Source organism: Malus sylvestris, chromosome 15 (assembly GCF_916048215.2).
Source record: "Malus sylvestris chromosome 15, drMalSylv7.2, whole genome shotgun sequence".
In the NCBI taxonomy this organism is placed as follows: Eukaryota; Viridiplantae; Streptophyta; class Magnoliopsida; order Rosales; family Rosaceae; genus Malus; species Malus sylvestris.
This window is the reverse complement of record NC_062274.1, coordinates 3,763,597-3,777,032: the sequence shown is the minus strand read 5'-3', so window position 1 is coordinate 3,777,032 and position 13,436 is coordinate 3,763,597. Positions and strand designations below refer to the sequence as shown.

Below are 13,436 nucleotides of genomic sequence, written 5' to 3'. Positions count from 1 at the left end.
TTTATATATTATACTCGTTAGACTAAATGAATTGAAAATAATTAAATAATAAAATTAACAAAAATGTATAAAAAATAAAAATAAGTGTGTGTAAAGCACCACTTTTTAAGAATCCAAAAGTTATTTCAAATTTGAATATGTTTCAACATGAAGTAATTCCCAAGGAAATATACACAAATAGAATAGTTGTTAATTTTTAATCAAAAACAGAATTTTGAGGAACGCTAGACACACAATAATAGAATGGATAAAATCATAAAATAATTGAAGCGCAAGAGAAAGAAGAAATAGGTATGGGATCAAGTTGCCTTCTTTAGTTGATTTCATTCCTGATTTTTCAAATAATCGGTTACACATTTGAATGTACAACCCATATTTTATTTAAAATTTCATGTGTTTGTAAATACGGATGAATTGGAATACTTATCATGCTCATCATCCATCCGTAAACCTACAATATTTAAGACACTCAACTTTCAATAGCCACACTATTTGTTGTAAGAGTTGTCAACAATTATTTGTTATAGAGTAATGCTATTCATACCATATTTTTATACCACATTTTTATACCAAGCATCTGATATGGATAACCACATCATTTGAAAAATTTGCAAAATCCAAGGAAATGAAGGAGAAAGATTCATCGTATACCATAATTTTCATTTAATTAACTAGTTTTTTTTAATTATTAGTTTATTAAATAATGAATTAAATTTAAAAATCTGATTAATTCAAATGATATGGTTGTCAATATTAAATGACACATAAGATGATATGAAAATGTGGTACAAAAACATGATATAAATAGCATTGAGGAACCTCATCAACCTTTTCCTCCTTTTAATTCACATCAATCCCCAAGTTTTCTTTTTCACAATGACTTCAACTAAAAAAAACAAAGAACCTTATTCTTCTTTTGTCTTTAATTATGAGTTCAACCCTTTTACGTTTGGGTCATTTTGCTCGAGCAATATCTGCACTTCCGACGTTGTAAATACATGAGGATATATATCTGGTTGTGGATAAGGATCCCTTCACAACACAAACAAACAAATCTCAAAAGTCAAAACTGCATCAATCTGTCGAGAAGTTTCTATGACTCCAACGTAATATTCCATCTCAGGAACCAGACATAGAACAGTTTAATGCTGCAAAACCGTCTTACATACTAAAATTACAAAAAACACGCAACAAAACTTTCGACCAAAAACTTTCAAGTCGTTTTTTCCACACCTGAAACGGGAATACCCCAGTTCCAAGTAAGCCATGCTAAAGAATCGCCCCCACACCTACAAGAAAATAAATACGGCTTCGAAATTTCAAAGCCAATTTACCAAAACCAATGCAAAACCTTATTTAGAGCAGATCAGCAACATTTGCCGGCAGTTCCTCAATGATAACATTATAAAACTTCTGGATATCAAACAACATCCTGTCATCGTCCTTGGTGACGAAATTGATGGCAACATCCTGTCATCGTCCTTGGTGACGAAATGGAGGTAGTTCTCCGGTTGTGTTGGAAGGTCATAATTAATCACAAGAGAGACCTGCTGGACATCAATATCACGGGCCAAGAGATCAGTGGTTATGAGCACACGAGAAGAACCAGACCGAAACTCTCTCATGATAATATCTCTCGTGTTTTGGTCCATGTCTCCGTGGGTGGCAGAAACTGTGTGATCACGGCTGCGCATCTTGTCTGTTAACCAATCAACTTTGCGCCTGGTGTTCACAAAGATGACACTCTGGGTAATTGCCAAGGTCTCATAAAGATCACAAAGTGTCTCCAGTTTCCAATCCTCTTTCGCAACATTGACATGAAACTGCTTGATACCTTCAAGGGTGAGCTCGTCACATTTCACCAAAATCCTTACAGGTTTGTTAAGAACTTCCTAGTAATATCAAGGGCCTCTGGTGGCATTGTGGCAGAGAAAACCCCCACCTGGATTTTCGGTGGTAGCAGCTGGAAAATGTAATAGATCTGAAAACATGAAATGGGATTGTTGGTACAATCACCACTTAACCAAAATAGCACGCAAACTAAACGAAAATTTAATATTGAAAAATCACCAAACTCATTTTTTGTAGCAAGAAGCATCGGCACACAGAAGAAACAGAATACAAATGAAAAGGAAATTAAGGACCTGATCCTTGAAACCTCGTGAAAGCATTTCATCTGATTCATCTAACACAAACATCTTAATGTAATTAGGACGAAGAGACTGCCTTCGTAGCATGTCAAATACACGACCAGGAGTGCCAACAACGACATGGGAGAGAATGCGTTGATCTCCACAAACACTGGTCCCACCAACACAAGCATGAACCTTGACACCAAGATGGTCACCCAGTGCTCTCATAACCTTTTCAATCTGTTGAGCAAGTTCGCGTGTGGGTGCAAGAACTAATGCCTGGCAGTCAAGTAAGCCATAATCAAGCTGCAGCAAAATCCCAGAGCAGAATGTCGCTGTTTTTCCAGTTCCAGTTGTGCCGGATGAATCACATCAAGTCCCTTGCAGAAAGGAACAATTCCCCCTTGCTGAATTACAGAGGGGTTCTCAAAACCTTAAGAAAAAGTTTGGACCATCTATCAGCTTTCCATTCCACTACAAGGATGACTTGCATTCGTAGTACCAACAACAAGCATATGAATAAGTGTGTGTGTAAATAGAGAAGAGGCAGTGGTAAATGGTATAGCATTTCACTTCAAGCAAAGGACACACCATTCACTTCTCGCGTAAACAATCTTACAAGTCACAACCTAAAATATGAGACCAACTCTTCATTTTCCATATAAAAAAATACTCGTACAATTACACACACAACGCGAAGCTCAATTGATGCAAAATGGAGTTATAAACTTGTATCTCCCTAACACGCTGAAAAACTAATATCACCTGATCAGGCAAGTCCAGCCAAAAATTTCCCAACAGGTTTTGAAAAGTACCATACTCGGAAACTCTTAATTTCCCAAGAAAACAAATGTAGCGTTGTTTGATTTACCATATGCATAGATGCCTCGAAGAAGGTTCTCCTGCAATCCCATAGCGTCAAAGCTGTCATGAACCTCATCATACGATGTGAAAAACTCTTGCCAGTCACCTCCGAGTCTGGCCCCATCAGTTCAACAAAACAAAAATAAATCTTTATAATTGGCTACACAAAATACGTAGCGTGTGAAAACACCGAATATAGGAATCAAAGAAGAGTACGAGAGAGGGAGGGAGGAAACTTACAACTCACTCATTTTAGCATCATACTGACGAGCATCAAATTGGGATCCTTCCGGTGCCACAGCAGCCATAACTGAAAATATCAACCACGAGACATCACGCTTCCAATTGTAACGCACATTTCTGATTTAATCTCACTCAAATTATACAGTAATCGCATTTAAGTGTTTCCATCATCTTAAAACTGAAAGCTGCATCCTTTCTCCAAATCAAACTTTTTATACAGGAACCTTCATTTCTTATGATTATTTTTTCTGGGAATCTTGAAAAATCAAATTCAATACCAACAATAAAATGAGATCCCTTAATCTGAAACCGCAATGTTAAGCAGTTCATACAATTTCTGCAAAAGTTTCCATCTTTTGGCGCAAAAGAAAAACCCAAATCAATAACAATCACATATGAATATACATCCAATCTATCCACTACGAATAAAAAAATGATATGCAAAAAGGTCGAGAAATTCAGCGAGAGCATGACTAAATTAGCTTATAAAAAGGAATTAAATACATAAAAACAGATGGAACCTGATAGCAGTTGGGAGTTGGACGAAGTGATGCGTTTTGATGACGGGGGTGTGCGATTGATTTAAGATTAAGAGCTGGTTTGGTATTGCTGTGCTTTGGAAAAAAACTGCTTCTACTGTGCTGTGAGAATAAGCGGCTGTGAAATAAAGTTGTAGAGTGTTTGGTAAATTTTTTTGTAAAAATGCTTTAAAAAAAAAAAAAAGCAGTATTATAGTATTTGGTAAATTTTTATGTAAAACAGATATGAAAAAAAGTCGGTTTTTCAAAGCTGAGTTTTGCAGCTTATTGTTTTTGACTTTTTTTTTTCACAAAAAAACTGTGAAAAAAAGCTGAAGCTGAATGTTTACCAAACACAAAAAAGCTCTCAGCTTTTTTTTATACCAGTTTTTTTCAGAATCACCTCACTATCAAATCAGGCCTAAGGTTTTCCCAAACTCCTCGGATCTCTGTGTGTAATTTTGGTTGGAGGAGTTGAGGAACGCAACAATGCAGAAGAAGGAGAAGAAGATGAAGACTAGAGAAGGTGAAATAGTCGCACGTGAAGGTTATTAGAGCAATTCCAGCGTGTTTAATAATTGGCAATTGGCCATTGTATTCCCTCCCGTGAATAATAATTGGCTTTAATAAAGCGAAATGTTATTGGAACTCCAAAAATCTCATTTTACATCCTTCGTATTTTTTCTTTTCAAATATAGAAAGTTTGAATTGTATAATGAGATTTTTGGAGTGCCAATAACAATTCCCTTAATAAATAGTAATTATATTTTGTATTTTCATCCCTAAACTGAATAGCTAAGGTAATAGGTAATAAATTTTAGTATTTTTTATTTTATAAAATAATAAAAAATAATTTAAATTTAAAATTCGAATCAGATTTTTAACTGATCTTGTCACTCCACGTGTCATTATCCAAAAGTACAATTTTTGTGAATAGATTTCGATAAGATTTTTAACCAATTCCGTTGCGCGACATGTATCGTTGAAAATACTGAAATGTGGTGTAAGGTGGGAGAAAATAGTACGGTATTTATAATTTTTTGGATTTTTTAATTAGTTTAAAAAAATTTATTAACTTAATTAATCTGGACCGTCAGATTACAAAAAACTTGAAATCCAACGGTCCAGAATGAGACATGTGACCCACCCGAACATTTTTTTTTTCTAAAAGTTTTTTAAAGTTGAAAAAACTGGATTGTTGATCTTGAAATCAAACGGTCCAGATTCAAAGTGACTGAGTAGGGTTGACACGCTGGCCCTATAGTCTAAAAATATGCCCGAGACACGCCCCCACGCGCCTGACACAAATTTTTTTATAACGTGATTGACGTCAGCCTTGCATCACTCATCATTAGGCACTCAGGCCTTAGATTCCTGCCTACCCTCTCTCATGGGCTCCCCCTTAGCCCAATTGCCCGAATGGGCTAGAGCTAGTTTAGGAGGGGATTGGATTGCAAATGGAGCTTGTCCACAAGGCAAAAGAGCATGCTGGAAGTGCTCTTATGTGAGGGATCTTCGATGTATTAATATTTTTAATTTTCTGGTTTTGCCCTTGTAGTTTTGTTCTTACTTATTGTTGTCGGATTACACGCGTTATGATGCGTCTGTGGTTGGTTGCCATGTATATTCCTAGCTTTATTATTTTCTTTCTTAAACTTCATTTTTATCTTTTTTCTAATACAAACAATATTCTACTTTAAATTAATTTAAATTTTCCAAAGAAATTTTGAACTTAGATGCATGAGAAGTACATTTTAATCTGACTAGTGTAGTTGCACAAAAGTATGTTACATAATTAGAAGAAAAACTTAAAATAGTTCAATTACGACATGTCACTCACTCTCTCGACTCCCCGTTATTTGAATTCTCTTATCTTTTTCATCTTTTTCGGGGGAGTCGAGAGTTCTTGGACACCAAATCCAATGTTTTGTGGCCATGTATGGAGTCGTGCATTTTTCTTGCAAAGAAAGGTGGTAGTAAGTCCCATCGTATTTGTGAGTATTGGGCTCGAATTTGATAGTTGTTGAGTATTGGGCTGATGAGAAGTGCAAGGTGAAAGCCCAAATGGGTTGATTTCCTAATTATTTCTTTTTGGCCCAAAGCTCCTACAATTATTTTTTGTTTTGTTTTTAAGGTAACAGTTGTGTGATACAACGATATTATAACGAATGTGTGACTTGTACACTACTAACACCATATAATTAAGTATCAAACTCATTTAAATAAGTCGAACATGAGACTTTTTACTTCTAGATGAAGAAGATAATTGCTAGACCATAGGACTAGCAGTTGTTTGAACAATACAAGAATCACATATTGAAGAATTGATAAACCTACTGACAACAAAAAAAGTTGATAAACCTAAAGGTGACTCATATTAAATAGTTCCACTTACGTCTAAGACCATTGAAACTTTTTGTGATCTCTCACTTGTTATGTTGTGCAGGTTATTAGATGCAAATTGAGCGACAATATCAGTAGGGTTAGTAAGGGACGATGGCCGAGTTTATGAAATCTTGACTAATATAGTATTAGAGTGAATTGATTGATCAATTGAGCCAGCTGGATCTTTACCTTGGCTTGCCTAGATTACCATTTTCAATGCTTTGTTTTGCTTTCGTCCATAAAAAATCGATGTGAAATTAGCTACATGTGTGGTCCACAATGTAGTGGTTCCACATTAAGGGGTGTGGTAGAACACAAGAATCTCATAATACAATAGAATTGAAGATTTTGGCTAATTACAATGGTTTCACTTTGAATACCACCGAGATTTTTTTGATAAAATTTCACGCCTACATACTATTAACCATAGTCATTAGTGATGACATGGTTACTTAGTAATGAAGAATATAGTTAGTTGAAATGTGTTGGTAGGTTGTCATAAGGATAAGATTGGTTAGTATAGTTAGAAGGGTATTATTGTAATTAGGTTATATGGCTATATAAGGGATTGTATAGCTATCATTTCCTTAAGTTCTTTTGTATATATTTTCTCCATTTTTAATCAATACAATCTTTCTGGTTTTTCTCTCTATCATCTTCATCTTCTTTTGTACCAATTCTTCATCTTTTACAATGTAGTTAATATGATATTAGAGCCACCAGGCTCACGCCATGGATTCTGGTGGTTACACTTCTCATTAGTTTCATCTATTTCTCTTTTTACTCTGTTAGAGATTTCATTAATTTCTTTGGTGCTTTCGCAATCGTTCAGTTCATTCTGTAGTTTCTGGGTAAATTTTTGTTCTGGGTTGTGATCAGAGATCATAAATTTTCGTTGAGACCTCCCTTTCCCTCAAGGCACGCGCGATCGATGCGAACTCCTTCTCCGTCGTCTCATTCTTGAAGAAATCGCTCTCCTGAGCAAGAAATTCCAACACCTTCTCCACTAACCCTAGAGGGACGCCTACGAAGGCTTCGTCTCGGGCGAGCTCTGTTCCTCTTGGCGCCATGGATTCGATAAAAGTTTGAGAATTTGAGCGGAGTCTTTCGATCCTGATTCTTCCGCTGTTATCGTCTTCAAGGGTTGTTGCAGAGGTGCGAAATCAGAGTGTTGTTCAAGATTTATGGTGGTTCTTAGGCGACTGGGCTACAAAGCTGTTCGACGGATTGTTCGTGGCTCTTAGGCGATTGGGCTACAAATGTGTTTGACGGATTGTTCGTGAGTTGTGTTCGAAGATTTGATTCGTATTAGGTGATATTGTTCATATTTTCTTCATCTGGGTTCTTTTCTCGAATTTGATTTGGGGATTTTGGTTATGTGTTCTTCTGAATTGGTAAATGAATTCTGGTATATGGGTTGTGCGATAGATAATTGAAGTGTTGATAACAGTCATTTGGAATTGTTTGGTGATCTGAAATGCTTATTTCTTGAAGCTGTGGTCTTTGATGTACTTTCGAGGTTTAATTGAAGTGAAGCTGTGGTCTTGATGTGTTGATCTCTGCAAGTATTAGTTGTCTTGTCGATTTAAAGAAGAAATTGTCATTCTTTCTATGAATCTTGGAGTTTAATTCTCCTAAGTTGCAGTATGATTTGGAGTTTCATTCTCCTAAGTTGCAGTATGATTTGTGTTCATGGACTGTCAGTCTCCTTATTTGGTATCTTTAGTAGAAGTGTGAGATTTGTGTTGTGCTTTGGAGTGTCATTCTCCTTGGTAGATTTAGTTTCTTGGGAGTGTCATTCTCCTTGGTAAATTTAGTTTCTGGGAGTGTCATTCTCCTTGGTAGATTTAGTTTCTTGGCAATGTCAACTATGGCTTCTCAGTTCACAGTCGAAAAGTTGGGTATGTTCAGACCAAGACCACGTAGCACAGCTCCCTATTTGTGGTACCATTAAGTGGCGTTTGAGTAACAAGAGTGCAAAGGTCAGACAACAAGCTGCAGATCTTATTTCAAGAATTGATGTTGTCATGAAGCAGTGCCAAGAGGAGCAACTGATGGGTCATCTTGATGTTGTCTTGTATGAGTATTTGGAAGAAGAGTATCCAGAAGTTTTGGGATCAATTTTGGGAGCGCTGAAGGCAATTGTGAATGTTATTGGTATGACAAAGCTGACTCCTCCTATAAAGGATTTGCTTCCCAGGTTGACTCAAATTTTGAAGAATAGGCACGAGACAGTCCAGGAGAACTGGATTGACCTTGTTGGTCGTATTGCTGATTGCGGTGCTGAGTTTGTTCCAGCAAGGGATTGGATGAGGATTTGTTTTGAGCTTCTTGCGATGCTCAAGGCTCGTAATCTTCCACCACAACATGGCATGAGGGGAAAGGCAATAATTGGCACCCGATGGTATTCATTTGTTTGGGGTTTTCTGCAGTGTTCTTGAAGCATTGCAAACATCTTGGTCTTGCAGTTCCAGATCAGTTTCAACGTTCTAGCTCATTCAACCTTCACTTGGCTACACCAAGTTCAGTTTGAGGGGGGAGTATTAACCATAGTCATTAGTGATGACATGGTTACTTAGTAATGAAGAATATAGTTAGTTGAACTGTGTTGGTAGGTTGTCATAAGGATAAGATTGGTTAGTATAGTTAGAAGGGTATTATTGTAATTAGGTTATATGGCTATATAAGGGATTGTATAGCTATCATTTCCTTAAGTTCTTTTGTATACATTTTCTCCATTTTTAATCAATACAATCTTTCTGGTTTTTCTCTCTATCATCTTCATCTTCCCTTGTACCAATTCTTCATCTTTTACAATGTAGTTAATACATACTATGTTGTGTATGAGGTAAGATGCAAGTTGACAGAGAGTGAGTGTTTGACAAAAAAATTATATTCCACTTAATGGACCTTAGACTAATACTATTATTTTTTACTCTAATGAAAGTGGGGCTTAAACTAGGACTAAATATAATTAAGTATGAAACTCTCGATCGTCCTTTTAAATCGAAACAAAGACTCGGTGCCGTTGTACTAGTAGCAGTGTGCCATAAACATCTAAACTGTCTTTGATTTCTATCGCCAGTCTTCCTATCTAAAAGAAAACATGATTTGAGCTCGGCAAAGAAACAAATTCAGAAAAGGCCTTCATGTCATCATCTTCTTCTCACACGCAGTCCTCGATGTATTCTGCCAAAAAAAACAGGCAAATGCAGTTAAAAAAAAAAAAAAAAAAAAAAGACGAAGAAAAATGAAATATATGTGCAGCTTTTAATTCTGCTGTGCTGTTCATAACCGTTGTGGATCCGATAAGTGATTAATGAGTGATCAGTGCAAATATACGACCACCAAGAGGAAACAAATTTAGTTATGGTATATCACATGTTTTTATGTAAATGGTGGAAAATTTTAATTTTTAAGTTATTAACATTTTAACACATATATCTCACAATTTATATAGAGACACGTGATGTACAACCTCGTGTGACAGTCACACTGAAAAATCTCTCCACCAAGAGCATGTGGAAATGCTATTTTCGATCACTTCTATTAAAACACATGGTGTATCACTTGTATTCCCGTCACAATGAAAAACTTCTCCCGTTGGCAAATCCTTTGGTGTGAACTGATCGATGAGAGGAAATTAACTAATTTACACTACTCTCTTTAGTAGAGGGAAATAGGGTTTTCATGTGGTCTATTTTATAAGAGTTTGGACCTTTTAATTTTAACCGAGTTAAAAGTTTGATGCATATATGAGGTTTGTTAATTTTGATGAATGAGATAAGTGACTAAGTGATTTATTTATTTATTATCATTTTGTGTATCTACATATAAATAAGTCTTCGATATAGCATTAGATTTTCGTGCTTGAATTGATTTATCCGATTATAAATGCTGTGTGGACTTTTTTTAAAGTGAGACTTTACATGAATTTTCTCTCACTTTATGTTTTTGACACAATATTTTGTAACGTTGGCGACATAAATTAACGCTAAACTATGAAGTAACAAAGAATCTATAAAGAATTTCACTTTTGAGAGAGTATTATTAGCATTTCTCTTATTTGATTGATAGATAGAGCATAGAATAGATGTTTATATATTCTTCAACTTGTTTGGAAAGGATGGGACATCGTCGGGCCATAATTAGTTTGAATTCAAAAACGGCAACACTAAAAAAAAAAAGCAAGTGATTCTGTGTTTTTCTTGTTCAAACACAACTAATAAAGCCAAAAGTTGGGTTGTCTTATGGTTGATAATCCACCCCAACCACACATTATTGACACATACATTGGACCACAAAGATTCTCATATAGTATTATCATGTATATGCACACCCTTGTAGAACTTAAACTAAGTCATTAGAAGGCACAATTGGGCATATAATGTTAGGCAGTTGCTATTTTATTTTATACCAATGACATTCAAATTAATTTATCTGAATTATAAGAAAAGTATGAAAACATATTAGTTTAATCAACTTTATTAAATTCTCAACTCAGAACATACTATTGCTATTCAAATTAATTTGTAAAATGTTTCATTTATTCACGCATTTTATATTATATATATGAAATGACCTTATCATGCTTTATTGGAGGATAAAATTTGGATGGTGGCATTCGACAACAAGTATAGCTAGGAAAGGGATCCTCCCGGGGATCTATTCTGTGGGATCTTAGGAATTCTTACATCCTAATCGTTCATCGTATATCGTGCGATCATTTTTCGTCAAATACTATTTGTATTTAATTTTAAATAAAAAATTAAATATTTATAACCATACGATACACAATGAAGGGCTAAGAAGGATCCCCTCCAATTTCGTATAGCTAAACCCTAATATGCCACATGTCAGTGGCCTGCACCCTGATAAAAGGTCGAGATCAGCTCCTCACCCGTTTTGGTTGCTGCCGAAAGTGGAGAAGGATAAAATGAAAGCATGCAGCTGGTCCAAAGGCTCCAAGGGTCCCTCGCCTGCCATTACGGTTACCACTCATCCCAAAAACGAGCAGGATTATCTCCTCTCATCTTTCCATCCATTTCTATCCTCTCATTTTACATTCTTTATTTTGTTTTTACCTTTCTATACAAAAATTAATATAAAATATTAATGTGGTTTAACCGTGACCGTTCAAATAGAAGGGGAGGAAATGAAAGGAAAAAAAAGAGGGGAGAGAATCCCATTCTCCCTAAAAAAGTGTTCCACGGATCATGGACTATAGTACATAAACCACCAACAGGATCTTCTTTAAATTCTTTTGATAAGGATCCTGAGAATTCGTGAATCATGTTCATTCATCATACATTGTGCGGTCAGTTTTTGTCAGGTACCGTTTGTGTTTAATTTTAAATAAAAATATTTAAAATGATTTCTGACCGTTTGATGTACGATAAACAGATACGATTTACGGATTCCCGTAATCCTCACAAAAGAGATCTGTCGAGAATCCAGATTCCATAAACCACGATGGCAAGAGAAGAAACTTTGTCATCATGATTGGCAATACAAGTGGTGAATTTTGGACAAACATACATACAATAATGATAACATTAAATATTCCAATTAATGCCACGTTGCCTTAGCTAGGGCTGTTGAAACATGTATGTATGGTAATGCTAAAGAGATTAAATTTGTAAACAAAATATACAAACTAAATGATGTATCGTCAATAAAAACTAAGCATGTTTATCAACGTTTAAATACATTAATTTAATCTCTCTAGCATTTTTTGTATGCAATATGTATGTAAGCACATCCCTCACTTCCCACTCCAAAAAAGGGTAAGTCTTAGGCCATACAAAAGGCATGCCCACTTCCATAATGGGTATATTTTCTTCCTACCCTACCATATCATCATTCACTGGTACAGTGGTAAGCTACATGGTAATACATCATCCGTTCACATGTAGTATCGATTAAGATAGACTTGTGATGGATCGAATTTGGATATCGTTCCCGTCTTAATTTATATGTGAATTCATTTGTAATAAGATCATTAAAGTTGGATTGTATTCCGATTATTAGATTTGATTTGTCAATTTATATTAAATCTAAATCAAATAGGGTATTATTAATTATCGGACCGAATTTAGCATACAACAATAACAATTAAGCCTTTTTCCACTAAGTGAGGTTGACTATATTAATCCTAGAATACCATTGTGTCCGCTTTTGTACCAAGTTTTCCATTAACTTCAAGTACTCAATATCTTTTCTTAAAATCTCTTCCAAAGTCTTCCTAGGTCTTTGGCATGACCTCCGTCTCATAGTTGCATCTTCCAACTAGAGTAGGTCTTTAGTTCACGTGTCCAAACCACCTTAACTGATTTTCTCTCATCTTAGATTCAATTGCGACCGCTCCTACTTACCTCGAATCCTCGTTTTTAATTAGATCATTTCTCATATGCCCACACAACTAGCTAAGCATTCTCATATCCACGACACTCATTTTTTCATGCATTGCTTTTTGACCACCCAATATTCTGAGCCATATTGTCATCCTATAAAAAAAATTCTTGATCTTTAGTGGCTTACCATTTGCATAATACACTCGATGCACTCTTCCACTTCAACCATCCAAATTGTATTCTACAGTTGGAATCTTCATCTAATTCTTCGTTCTTTTGCAAGATAGATTCAGTATAACAAAAGTGTTCACTCTTTGATACTTTCTGATCTCCAATTCTCAACCCTTTAATTTATCTATTATTCATTAGACAATCCGATAACCCAAATAAGGTTACTCACAAGTGTAATACCTACCAAATAATATAGAAAAAAGATAATATGTTATAATAAGTTGAATCAAATTATTATGGAATTCAGATCAATCTTAATACATATCAAGACCCATTTTGTAATAGGATTATTGGAATATCAGATTAGAAATCTCAATCTATAATTAAAATTTAGTCAATTGACAAATCTATTAGCACTAAAAAAATCACTACACAATCCTGTCTTAAAAGAGCATAAGAGAAAGATGACATTCACAATCCTTACACACTCATGTCATGCAGTGATGGTGCCATAAGTGTGTAGATAAAGTGGATGTTTTTTTCTTGAACAAACGGTATTATCGACATTAAGGAGAAGGGGTGGGCTTAGACTCAAAATTAGCTAGCAATAATGTGGTTCAAACTTGCCTTTGACAAGAATCGAATCTATTCACTCTTTGATACTTCCTGATCTCCAATTCTCAACCCTTTAATTTATCTATTATTCATTAGACAATCTGATAATCCAAATAAGGTTACTCACAAGTGTAATACCTAACAAATAATATAGA

At 35.2% G+C, this 13,436-nt stretch overlaps 1 long non-coding RNA gene and 1 pseudogene across 1 annotated transcript; one reads left to right on the top strand and one right to left on the bottom strand.

Annotated features, from left to right (window-relative positions):
• Positions 1 to 1,060: 1,060 nt before the first annotated feature.
• LOC126601931 (eukaryotic initiation factor 4A-13-like) lies at positions 1,061 to 3,820 on the bottom strand (annotated as a pseudogene).
• Positions 3,821 to 8,524: 4,704 nt separating this feature from the next.
• Positions 8,525 to 8,917, top strand: LOC126601246 (uncharacterized). Its single transcript, XR_007615703.1, has 2 exons — positions 8,525 to 8,701; positions 8,775 to 8,917. It is a non-coding gene; the product is annotated as an uncharacterized LOC126601246 (long non-coding RNA).
• The last annotated feature ends 4,519 nt before the right edge of the window (positions 8,918 to 13,436 follow it).